General features: G+C 42.6%; 1 non-coding gene across 1 annotated transcript; it reads left to right on the forward strand.

Annotated features, from left to right (window-relative positions):
• Window positions 1-7,941: 7,941 nt before the first annotated feature.
• Window positions 7,942-8,013, forward strand: TRNAF-GAA (transfer RNA phenylalanine (anticodon GAA)). Its single transcript has one exon. It is a non-coding gene; the product is annotated as a tRNA-Phe (tRNA).
• Window positions 8,014-13,784: the final 5,771 nt, after the last annotated feature.

Consider the following 13,784-nt stretch of genomic DNA (forward strand, 5'->3'; position numbering starts at 1 on the left):
CATTCTTCATCTTCAAAGAGTTTCTCACACTGTGAGTTCTCTGATGCAGAAAAAAGAGGTGAATGTTTTCTATATATAAACGTTTTTCTATCTCTGATTATTTTATAACTTGAATCCAAATCTGTACACCAGGTTCTTGTTTCTTTCCTCAAAACAATACAGGATTCTTTCCCTAGCTCCAATATCACAATTATGTCTGGCTTAGAAATGCAATGGGCCCACTGAGACCAAGTTACTACATTTCTCCATCATCACATCGCAATACCATTTCTTCTGAACAGGGTCAAGAAGTTTCCGCTCATGCTGACAGAACTCTATGGCCACATCTTTGAATGTTATTGGTTCACAGACCATGGTTTTAGACCTGCAGGAGTTAATCAGTCCTCTGGCCTTTCCAGAAAAACACAGAGTCCAGAAAACCCAAACTGTCCTTGTGGGCTTGGGCTACCACTGCACAGTTGTTTCCATGGCAACCTATCCCAGTTTCTTGCTTGGATCCCGTATATTCAGTTCAGTTCAGTTCAGTCGCTCAGTCATGTCCGACTCTTTGCGACCCCATGAATCGCACCAGGCCAGGCCTCCCTGTCCATCACCATCTCCTGGAGTTCACTCAGATTCATGTCCATTGAGTTCGTGATGCCATCCAGCCATCCCATCCTCGGTTGTCCCCTTCTCCTCCTGCCCCCAATCCCTCCCAGCATCAGAGTCTTTTCCAATGAGTCAACTCTTCACATGAGGTGGCCAAAGTACTGGAGCTTCAGCTTTAGCATCATTCCTTCCAAAGAAATCCCAGGGTTGATCTCCTTCAGAATGGACTGGTTGGATCTCCTTGCAGTCCAAGGGACCCTCAAGAGTCTTCTCCAACACCACAGTTCAAAAGCATCAATTCTTTGGCGCTCAGCCTTCTTCACAGTCCAACTCTCACATCCATACATGACCACAGGAAAAACCATAGCCTTGACTAGACGGACTTTAGTCAGCAAAGTAATGTCTCTGCTTTTGAATATACTATCTAGGTTGGTCATCACTTTTCTTCCAAGGAGTAAGCATCTTTTAATTTCATGGCTGCAACACCATCTGCAGTGATTTTGGAGCCCCAAAAAATAAAGTCTGACACTGTTTCTACTGTTTCCCCATCTATTTCCCATGAAGTGATGGGACCAGATGCCATAATCTTCGTTTTCTGAATGTTGAGCTTGAAGCCAACTTTTTCACTCTCCTCTTTCACTTTCATCAAGAGGCTTTTTAGCTCCTCTTTACTTTCTGCCATAAGGGTGGTGTCATCTGCATATCTGAGGTTATTGATATTTCTCCTGGCAATCTTGATTCCAGCTTGTGTTTCTTCCAGCCCAGCGTTTCTCATGATGTACTCTGCATAGAAGTTAAATAAGCAGGGTGACAATATACAGCCTTGACACACTCCTTTTCCTATTTGGAAGCAGTTTGTTGTTCCATGTCCAGTTCTAACTGTTGCTTCCTGACCTGCATACAGGTTTCTCATGAGGCAGGTCAGGTGGTCTGGTATTCCCATCTCTTTCAGAATTTTCCACAGTTTCTTGTAATCCACGCAGTCAAAGGCTTTGGCACAGTGAATAAAGCAGAAATAGATGTTTTTCTAGAAGTCTCTTGCTTTTTCCATGATCCAGTGGATGTTGGCAATTTGATCTCTTGTTCCTCTGCCTTTTCTAAAACCAGCTTGAACATCAGGGAGTTCACGGTTCATGTATTGCTGAAGCCTGGCTTGGAGAATTTTGAGCATTACTTTACTAGCATGTGAGATGAGTGCAATTGTGTGGTAGTTTGAGCATTCTTTGGCATTGCCTTTCTTTGGAATTGGAATGAAAACTGACCTTTTCCAGTCCTGTGGCCATTGCTGAGTTTTCTAAATTTGCTGGCATATTGAGTGCAGCACTTTCACAGCATCATCTTTCAGGATTTGAAACAGCTCCACTGGAATTCCATCACCTCCATCACTAGCTTTGTTCGTAGTAAAGCTTTCTAAGGCCCACTTGACTTCACTTTTCAAGATGTCTGGCTCTAAATTATTGATCACATCATCATGATTATCTTGGTCGTGAAGATCTTTTTTGTACAGTTCTTCTGTGTATTCTTGCCACCTCTTCTTAATATCTTCTACTTCTGTTAGGTCCAGACCATTTCTGTCCTTTATCGAGCCCATCTTTGCATGAAATGTTCCCTTGGTATCTCTAATTTTCTTGAAGAGATCTCTAGTCTTTCCCATTCTGTTGTTTTCTTCTATTTCTTTGCACTGATTGCTGAAGAAGGCTTTCTTATCTCTTCTTGCTATTCTTTGGAACTCTACATTTAGATGTTTATATCTTTCCTTTTCGCCTTTGCTTTTCGCTTCTCTTCTTTTCACAGCTATCTGTAAGGCCTCCCCAGACAGCCATTTTGCTTTTTCGCATTTCTTTTCCATGGGGATGGTCTTGATCCCTGTCTCCTGTACCATGTCACGAACCTCATTCCATAGTTCATCAGGCACTCTATCTATCAGATCTAGACCCTTAAATCTATTTCTCACTTACACTGTATAATCATAAGGGATTTGATTTAGGTCATACCTGAATGGTCTAGCGGTTTTCCCTACTTTCTTCAATTTGAGTCTGAATTTGGCAATAAGGAGTTCATGATCTGAGCCACAGTCAGCTCCCTGTCTTCTTTTTGTTGACTGTATAGAGCTTCTCCATCTTTGGCTGCAAAGAATATAATCAATCTGATTTCGGTGTTGACCATCTGGTGATGTCCATGTGTAGAGTCTTCTCTTGTGTTGTTGGAAGAGGGTGTTTGCTATGACCAGTGCATTTTCTTGGGAAAACGCTATTAGTCTTTGCCCTGCTTCATTCTGCATTCCAAGGCCAAATTTGCCTGTTACTCCAGGTGTTTCTTGACTTCCTACTTTTGCATTCCAGTCACCTACAATGAAAAGGACATCTTTTTGGGGTGTTAGTTCTAAAAGATCTTGTAGGTCTTCATAAAACCGTTCAACTTTAGTTTCTTCCACGTTACTGGTTGGGGCATAGACTTGGATAACTGTGATATTGAATGGTTTGCCTTGGAGACGAACAGAGATCATTCTGTCGTTTTTGAGATTGCATCCAAGTACTGCATTTTGGACTCTTTTGTTTACCATGATGGCTACTCCATTTCTTCTGTGGGATTCCTGCCCGCAGTAGTAGATGTAATGGTCATCTGAGTTAAATTCAGCCATTCCAGTCCATTTTAGTTTGCTGATTCCTAGAATGTCGATGTTCACCCTTGCCATCTCTTGTTTGACCACTTCCAGTTTGCCTTGATTCATGGACCTGACATTCCAGGTTCCTATGCAATATTGCTCTATACAGCATCGGACCTTGCTTCTATCACCAGTCACATCCACAACTGGGTATTGTTTTTGCTTTGGCTCCATCCCTTCATTCTTTCTGGAGTCATTTCTCCACTGATCTCCAGGAGCATATTGGGCACCTAATGACCTGGGGAGTTCATCTTTTGGTATCCTATCATTTTGCCTTTTCATACTGTTCATGGGGTTTTCAAGGCAAGAATACTGAAGTGGCTTGCCATTCCCTTCTCCAGTGGACCACATTCTGTCAGACATCTCCACCATGACCCGCCTGTCTTGGGTTGCCCCGCAGGCATGGCTTGGTTTCATTGAGTTAGACAAGGCTGTGGTCCTAGTGTGATTAGATTGACTAGTTTTCTGTGAGTATGGTTTCAGTGTGTCTGCCTTCTGATGCCCTCTTGCAACACTTACCATCTTACTTGGGTTTCTCTTACCTTGGCGTGGGGTATCTCTTCAAGGCTGCTCCAGCAAAGCACAGCCGCTGTTCCTTACTTTGGACGAGGGGTATCTCCTTACCGCCACCGTTCCTGACCTTCAACGTGGGATAGCTCTTAAGGAGACTCAAATGACAGCCCCTTTGGGATAAATGATTCTCCCAGCAGATAGGCTGGTGGACCAGAGTCAGGCCTGTTTACTTGCTTGCAAGCCACCAGTCTTATTCTCTCATTGCTTTTTTCTTAAATAGCTGAAAGCTGTGCATTGGAGAAAGTGGTTTTACCAGCAGCTGAAGCAAGAATTCTCCAAACACCCAAGAGAATCTTTCCCAACTGCTGTCTCACTGCATGATACATTCACAGAAGACACAAGAATTAGGATCCTGCCATGGCTGTTATTTTCCCTTGGCCTCCTTCAGCATCTGCAGCTTAGTGTCAGATGCCTTTAGCATACTTTATTATTTCATGAGAATGTAATTCATGTGTATTCAAGCTATGAAAGCATTCTGGTTACTTTGCAATAGGATGCCCCTGGGATCCTGATTAATGCTTGCCATGCTGACTCTCTAGGTGTGTGGTCCATTTGGATATAAGGTGTGGAGTTCTCAGATGTTCTGTTCCAGGAACACCTGGGAGCTAGGTTGCAGTGCCTAACCCTTCCCTGATTTTTCACAGTCTCTCTCCACTGTCTTGTATCCTCAGCCCTCTTCTATGTCCTCTCCATTTTCCATCACATATTTATAAGTTTCCTTTGCCTTAAAAAACACACACACACACATATCCATGCACAAACAACAACAACAAAACAAACAAAAAAAACCTTTATTTAATCATTTTATCTCTGTTCAGCTCCTCTCTTCCTTTTGGGACCCAGGAAATAGCCATGATACAAGATGCTGGAATTTGGAAACAGAGAAGACCCTGAGATGGCTCTACTACTGTTCACCTACAAGCATATCACTCAGCCCTGCTGGGCCTGAATTTACTTCTATGCCAATTATAGATAATAGGTGATTGTTATGTCTCGGAGTCTTTATGAGGCTCTCATAAGTTAATGAATATTCAATATTAATATAAAATGTCCCTGAAAACCCTTTATGAATTATAGAGCACAGTGAAATTGTGAGACAGCCCCTTTTGCTCTGTGCTCACTGATTCATTATCCCTTTCTAACCTGACCTCTATCCTACTGATACTCAGCTGAAGCTCCACTCAGCCAGGACTGTGGATAACACCTACCTCCCTTGAAAATAAGGCCATTGTCAGCCACCCCCTCAAATCCCAGCAGGGCCTCTAATGTCCCATTGTAAGGAACCATTAGATGGATTATGGACTATCCACATTATGGACCAACGTGCAGCTGTAAAAAGAATGAGTAAGTTCTTTTCACTCTAATGTGGAAATACCTCCAAACTCTATTATTAATTGGGGAAAAGAGTATATGTAGTCAATTACCATTTCTATGGGGGAAACAAAGGTGAAATGTTAGTGAATGCCTGAAATATCTTTGGAGACATGCAGAAGAAACAACAGCTGCTGCTTCTGTGAAGAAGACTGGGAGGCTGGGGCATCCATCCATAACCAAAAGTACATCCATTAGCTTTGTAACAAACAAAGGACTGTCAGAGAAGGAGAGGTGATGATGGAAGCAGAAGTCAGAGTGATGCCATTGCTGGAAGGAGACCACAGATAGCATTCTTTGAAAAGGCAAAGAATAAATTCTCCCACAGAGCCTCTGCAAAGAAGTCAACCCTAGTAATACCTTGATTTTCTCTACAGATTCATTATTGGACTTCTGACCTCCAGAACAAAAGATAACATATTTGTCTTGTTTTAAGCCACTATGGTTGTGGTACTTTATTACAGCAGCAGTCAGCAGCCAATACAGTGGCTTAAACTAAAAGCATTTGCCCCAAATCCTGAAGCAACTTCCAGTTCCAGGAGAAGATGATACAGATTCATTTTTCTTGGCTCCTCCCCTCTGAAAGCAACTAAAGGTCACAGAAAGAATTCAAAAGACAATCATACTCTTAAAGACTTTTAAAGATGGAAAGAAGAAAGTGGACTGGCTGGGGACCTCATGACTTGAGGAACAACACCAAGGAGAATTCCTTGGGTGTCCTTTTATCTTCCGTAGATCCTGGGTACCAGCCAGCCTGCACTTGAAACCAACAACAGATAATAGGTAAAAAAGACAAAAGCAATAGAGAGAAGAAGAAAGAGCAAGAGAAAGCAATCAAGCTTTCCAAGAGATGGAAAGAAGGAAGGGAAAGGGAAGGAAAGGAGGAAGAAAGAAAAGCCTGCTCTCTCTGGATAAAGGACCAGGAAAAGAGAACCATAGCAGGGCCTCAATAAGGAGATACATACTCAGTGGTAACAGCAGGCCAAACCCACTCATAACAATATCAAGAAGCAGAAATTAATTTCCAACCCATCTTCACCCCACAGTCACAGACAGCAGCAAACTGAGCTACCCACAGCAATGGCAAAAGCAAAATGCAGGCAGGCCAACCCATTGCATACCACCCAACCCCCAGCAGCAGTGGACTCAATCTGCCCATGTCAGTGGAAACAGAGAAACTGAGGAACCAAGCTCGTACACTGCCCAACACCAGGTTGGCAGGCAGGGCCTTACACTTGCACTAGTAGTGCCAGCAGGCTGTCTCCAGACCTCCATGCAGTGGCAGAAGGTAACCCAGGGCATCTCCCTACATCTGCCTAATGACATCAAGCAGCCCAGGGAAACACCTTTACCCATACAAGTATCACATGTATAAGCTTAAGCAGAGCTTAAGCAGAGCCAGAAGCACAAGTGGACCAGAACAACATTGCAAGGACTCAGAAAACTAAACTGTCATTGAAATGATAGCCTACAAAAGTAAGCCTTAAAAAAACTAAATAGAGTACCTACTAAAGTAGATTTATATAAGATCAATGGTCTTCTAACATTATATGCAAAGTCTCCAGAATGCTATTTAAAAAATCACTTGTCATACCAAGAAGCAGAAAAATCAAAACTTGAATGAAAAAAGATAATCAGTCGACATCAATAGTGAGATGAATCAGATGCTGGAATTACTTGGCAAAGATGTTAAAGCAGTCACCATAAAATGGTTTCAGCGAGCAATTATGAAATCCCTAGAAAAAATGAAAAAATAGAAAACCTCAGCAAAGAAATAGAAATTACAAAAAAAGAACCAAATGAAAATTATAGAACTGAAAAGTACAACCACTAAAATAAAAACTCACAGGATAGGTTTAGTGGTAGAGTGAAGATGACAAAAGATGGAATCACTGGATTTGAGAACAATTAAATTCACTCAATCTGAGAAACAGCTAAAAGAGACTGAAGGTGGGGAAGGGACCTGTGGGGCAGTAACAAAATCTCTTGGTTTCCTGACATCTGTGGACAGTAATAAAAGCTCCAACAAAAAGGGTGTGTGTGGGGTGGTTAGTGGGGTTTTTTGCCCCCCCCCTTTTTTTTTACTAAAAAGTCAAATTTCTCACACCTGCCTTTTCTTTCTCTTCACTCTGCCATTGCCTGCTCCACACTCTCATCTCCTTAGGCTCTCCTCCTGGTTCTCCCTGCTGCCAGACACTCTAACAAAAGCTCACTCCTATATCATCAGGATCCCAGCAGGCGACCAGAAAGACTGTTGGACTAAATGATAGTCAGAGAAATAAAGGCTGAAATAAATAGCGAAAAACAGAAACCTACAGATTCAAGAGGTAAGTGAACCTGAAATAAGAGAAATCTAAAAAAAATTCTCATCAAACACATCATAATTAAACTTCTGAAAACTAAGAAATGTCAACAGCAACCAGAGATTAATGATGCAATAGTTACAAGCAAAACCAATTCAAACGATAGCAGATTTCTTATCTGATATCACGGAGGCCAGAATGAAGAGGCACAACATTTTTCAAGTGCTAACAGGAGGGAACTGGCAACTACATCTCTCCCAAGTTCTTGTCCTATAGTTCTAAATTCCCATGGGACACTTTGCTCAGATGTGGCCTTGTCAGCTTAAACAAAATGTAGAAAAACCCAGCTGTATGTATCTGCTTTCCCCCAGGCTAATATTCTCATTTAATGTATCTAACTTGTCAATGGCATTAACATTTTCTAAGACACTTGGTCAGGCTTCCCTGGTGGCTCAGAGGTTAAAGCATCTGCCTGAAATGCTGGAGGCCCAGGTTCAATCCCTGGGTCGGGAAGATCCCCTGGAGAAGGAAATGGCAACCCACTCCAGTACTCTTGCCTGGAGAATCCCATGGAGGGAGGAGCCTGGTAGGCTATAGTCCATGGGGTCGCAAAGAGTCGGACACGACTGAGCGACTTCACTCACTCACTCACTCACTCACTCACTCAAGACACTTGGTCAGGATGGATTCATCATGACTTTTACCTCTAATACCTTTACTTCACTACAGTGTGCAATGGTCGTGAAGAGCTGAGACCAGCAGACAGACTGACTGCTGGGTATAATCTTGATTTTACTGTTTATCCTCGGGCATGTGACTTAACTTTCCTTGTTTCAGTTTCTTCATCTGTAAAGCAAGAATAACAATAATACCTAATTCAGGATGTTCAGATTAGTTCAGATTTGTATGGTGTTAGAACAGCACCTGGCAGGTCACATAGTTTTGGACAGTGGGTGGGAGTGTTGGCAGGGTTTTTTATTTGTCTTTTTGTTTTTTCACTTAGAAGTCAAAATTCTCACACCTGCATTTTCGCTCTCTTCCCTCTGCCATCACCTGCTCCACACTTTCATCTCCTTAGGCCCTTTTCATATTTCTCCCTGCTGCCAGACACTTCCGCACACTTAGTCTGTTTAAATCCAGCCAGTATTGGGTCTTATCCTGTTCCCCACAGAAACCTCTCAAGCTCTTTAGTATCAACAGGGTGAAGCATAAAACCAGGTCCGTGTGATTCTAACCCAGAGTTCTGCCCTCTCCTTGGTTCTCTGACCTCATTCCCAAGCTCCATGGCCTCTAAGACATTCTGTCCCTTCTCCAGACCCCAGGGCTCTACCCAGCTAATCCTTTATGCTTTAATCCTACACAGCAAAACTACTCTCTCTTGACATGTGTACACCTGCCTTCCCCAATAGACAGAAAGTTCCTGAAGGCCAGAGGCACAGAGCAGTACTGGGTAAATACTAGTCATGATATGACTTGCTCTGTAGTCACATCTCCTGTTCAGCCTCCTGGTGGAGTCAGCTTGACAACTGTTTCTTTCCTACATCTGAAACCAGATAATTTTAAGCCAGGAGCAGAGGGCGTGGGGTGGGAGGGGGATTTGTATCTTCTGAGAAACAACACGGCAGAAGGAACCGTCCAATTGCAGGCACTGGAGGCAATAGCTTCGCCATTAACAAGCGAGATGTCCAGCGAGGCTCATGGAACTTCTCCGGCCCTCACTTCTGTTTACAAAATGAGGACATTTTATAAAGCTCCAAGTTCCCCTCAGTCTCAAATGTTCTGTGACAAATCTCCATGAGGGCAGATTCAGGAGACTGATTCTTGAATTGAGTGGTATGTTCTTATTGCACAGAGAATTAAACCACTCTGCATCACAATTTCCTGAGTTTAGCTGGTTAGCCAGGGTTTATTGGATACCATTAACTCTGTAGTACCCTGGGTTGAGTGCTGTGGAGACACAGAAATGGTATCTCACAGGATCCTTGGCCTCAAGTTGTCTATTATATAATCAGTTTATTACAGTTATATAATAAAAGCTCACCAAGCTTATCATCCAGCAAATTAATTTGTTTGTTTACCTAAGATCTCTGTAAAATAAAACTACATATGTTATGTAACCTATGTGAGCTGTGAATTCTGTGTATCTTTCTATATTATGCATCATTTTTATGTGTGTAAAATACACATGTATTATACTTACGTACTGTATGTTTAGATATAAATATATTTATTGACAGTGTGTGTTTAAAATTAACACATTGGGTTAATTTTAATAAACCAAATGATGTAGATTATCAAATTTTCACAAAAATAGAGAGAATTGTGCTATATGCCTTTCACCTAGCTTCAACAGTCACCAGATGTTTGCAATTCTTTTTCATCTAACTCTACACCCTCACCCCTCTCTGTGTGTGCTAAAGCATTTCTTCTTAAGCTATCAGTAGTTAAGAACCCTTTTGTTTAATTTCCAGTTATCATGGACCATAGGCCGTTCACTATGCAAGTTCAACAATATCCAACTGGGCTCTGCTCTGGTCATTGAGACAAATCCGCTCATTGCTGCTTGGATGCCATGACAATGCAAAGTGTTATCACAGGTTCTTGGTCTTCCTAGATGGTGCTAGTGGTCAAGAATCTTCCAGCTAATGCAGGAGACACAGGAGACATAGGTTTGATCCCTGGGTTGGGACGATCCCCTGGAGCAGGAAATGGCAACCCACTCCAGTATATCACAGTTTCTAAACACTCATTGTCAATGTATTTTACACACTCATTGTCAATGTCTGCACTTATCACAAACTGATAGCACACAGTTGGAAAACTGGCACTGATCTGCAAACCGCACTTTCAGTAATACTGTGCTAGAATATTTCAAAGCAAATCTAAGACATTCTTTTATTTCACACACAAATTCAGTATGTATCTCTAATGGTAAGGACTTGGGAAAAAAACACACCACAATACCACTAATATCCGTACGATATCATCATCAGTAACTCCTTAATATCATCTAGTACTCAGTTCATGTTCTCACAGTTTTAGTTGAATCAGGATTTAAGTAAGGATCTACCATTGCTTTTGGTTGACATATCTCTTAAGCCTCTCTCAATCTATAATAGTCTCCCTTTCCTTTAAGGACTGTTTTGAACCACTCCAAATAGATTGGTTTACCATTAACTACGGCTTCCCTGGTAGCTCAGTTGGTAAAGAGTCTGCCTGCAATGCAGGAGACCCCAGTTTGAGTCCTGGGTCAGGAAGATCTGCTGGAGAAGGGACAGGCTACCCACTCCAGTATTCTTGTGCTTCTCTCGTGGTTCAGCTGGTAAAGAATCTGCCTGCAGTGCAGAAGACCTGGGTTTGATCCCTGAGTTGGGAAGATCCTTCCTCTGGAGAAGGGAAAGGCTACCAGTATTTCTCCAGTATTCCATGGAGAAATCCAAGGACTTTTTCCATGGGATTGCAAAGAGTCAGACACGACTGACTGATTTTCACTTTCACTTTCATCATTAACTAAGAAAGTTTCCCTGATCCATAACGTTTCAAATGGGTTTTCCCTGAAACTGTTATAATGTGACCATGGGAACAGCTTAAAAACAAACAATATCTACTCTCCCCACCAAACCCCATGATCTATGCATGTTATGACCACATTGCCCACTCTCCAGGCTACAAAAATGATTCAGATTACTGAATATGTATAACTGCCAGTCACTCTCCCTGTCTTATCATCTCTGATTATTTGTCGCCAATGGGACCATTCATATAACAGACACCTGTGAACATTATTAACTGAACTGTGCATTTTCTTGGTCTTGATATGCAGCAAACATTGTTTACCAGATACAATCACGTCTTTGGGGACCTATGCACAATATGGACTTGAGATACTCTGTTTGATTTGGACAAGATCCATCTATGGGCTTCACATAATGGCTTCCCCCCACCCCCCAACCCCCACCCAGAAATCCTCTCCTTATCACTAAGGCTGCAGAAATTCAAGTAGTTTTGAGTCTTTCACTGTACAACACTTCATGAAGAGTCAGAGACTTTTAGAACGGGAAAGGAAGCAACAATTATGCAATCAAGCTCTCTGCAGGGAAGGAGATAAGGCCCCTTTGCTAGTTACCTAGACATCCAGATGCTCCCTGGACAAGAGTCAGGTCTCTGCCCTACAGGGGAGACTCTGCACAATGGGAATATTGTTCTCTGTGCCCCTCAGGGTTCTGAATGGCACATAACAGGAGTGGACACCTGCTAACTTTAGTAGAAGGATAATGGGGGCTAACAGAATTGACCAGAAGGCTGGTTAACCAGATTTTAAAGACAGGATCTGAGAGAGGCTGGGCATGAGAAACAGCTGAGGTCGTGCTGCAGGGACAGTTTGATGTGATTGCCCCCAACTCTGGCCTTGCTGCTGATGGCTGATGGACACCTTGCCTTCTGGCTGATGGACACCACCACAGCTGAGGCCAGCAGCCCAAGTGCTTGTGCTGCCATAGAATTCTAAGCTGTCTCTGAGTCTAAATTAAAAGTCCAGGGTAAGAATGTCTGACTTGCTGAGGCTGGATCCTATGACTGTCCTCTGGCAGACAAAGATCAGAGAAAGGACCATCTGGCTTGGCTAGCTTCTACCGTATGACCCACATCATAGAGGAAAAAGTGTTAGGATGCTAATTATCCTCCCATGATAGTGGATGACCACTCTATCTTTGTGGTGGGCCTTCCCAGGTGTCTCCGTGGTAAAGAATCTGCCTGCTAATGCAGGAGACTCAGATTCAATTCTTGGGTCAGGAAGATTCCCTGGAGGAGGAAATGGCAACCCACTCTAGTATTCTTGCTGGAAAATCCCATGGACAGAGAAGCTTGGCAAGTCTCAGTTCATGGGGCTGCAAAGAGTCAGACACAAGTTAGTGGCTGAGCACCCATGCACACACTCTGTCTCTGCAATTGAACTTCTTCTAGTGTAAGGACATAGACAACAATAGTTGTTTTATTTCTACAAAATATGGAGCTATTTCCTACCTACAAAAGTGGACTATATCCCCAGACAAACAGCATTATTCTAAGTGGTGATTTTGCAAAGACTTTAACCTCACTGAAAGAAAAACAGTTTTAATCTGTGTCCTAGTGGTTCAGTGATTGTCTCCTTAGCGGGGGAAACCAAAGATCAATTTATCCACCTGATTCACTCAGATGCTCAATGTGAACACAGTGGCTGACAAGGGCATTAAAACTTCTTCTACAAGGATTCCATTAGTGATTAATAAGCTATATGTCATGTTTTTACATATCAGATTGTGGCAGAGATGAGCTGGAACACAGGAGATTTGTTAAAGCAATGGCTAGGATTCTGTTACTGACCTCTCAGTATTTTTGATGTCTCTTAAATTTGCAATGGGAGGTGGTACTGTGTGGTTAAGTAATATGAAGCCAGAGCTGACACTGTGACAGCTGTTCCCAAAGGCAAAGAATTTTTTTGTTACCAAGAAAAGATGTCTTTGAGTTTCCTGGGCTGAAGAGAGTGCTGGGCAGTTCCTGTCTTCTCTGCATTCTGATAGCCTTAACAGATCACAGTTTAGTTCAGTTCAGTTGCTCAGTCATATGCCGACTTTTTGCAGCCCCATGGATGGCAGCACGCCAGGCTTTCCCGTCCATCACCATCTCCCGGAGCCTACTCAAATCTCATGTCCATCGAGTCGGTGATGCCATCCAACCATCTCAACCTCTGTTGTCACCTTTTTCTGCCACCTTCAATCTTTCCCAGCATCAGGGTCTTTTCCAATGAATCAGTTCTTCGCATCAGGTGGCCAAAGTATTGGAATTTCAGCTCCAGCATCGGTCCTTCCGATGAATATTCAGGACTGATTTCATTTAGGATTGACTGGTTGGATCTCCTTACAGTCCAAGGGACTCTCAAGAGTCTTCTCCAACACCGCACTTCAAAAGCATCAATTCTTTGGTGCTCAGCTTTATGGTCCAATTCTCATATCCATACACGACTACTGGAAAAACCATAGCTTTGACTAAACAGATCTTTGTTGGCAAAGTAATGTCTCTGCTTTTTAATTATGCTGTCTAGGTTGGTTGGTCATAGCTTTTCTCCCAAGGAACAAGCACCTTTTAATTTCATGGCTGGAGTTACCATCTGCAGTGATTTTGAAGCCCCCCAAAATAAAGTCTGTCATTGTTCCCATTGTCTCCCCATTTATTTGCCATGAAGTGATGGGACCAGATGCCTTGATCTTCGTTTTCTGAATGTTGGGTTTTAAGCCAACTTTTTCACT

The sequence above is a fragment of the Ovis canadensis genome, chromosome 13, assembly GCF_042477335.2.
Source record: "Ovis canadensis isolate MfBH-ARS-UI-01 breed Bighorn chromosome 13, ARS-UI_OviCan_v2, whole genome shotgun sequence".
Taxonomy (NCBI): Eukaryota; Metazoa; Chordata; class Mammalia; order Artiodactyla; family Bovidae; genus Ovis; species Ovis canadensis.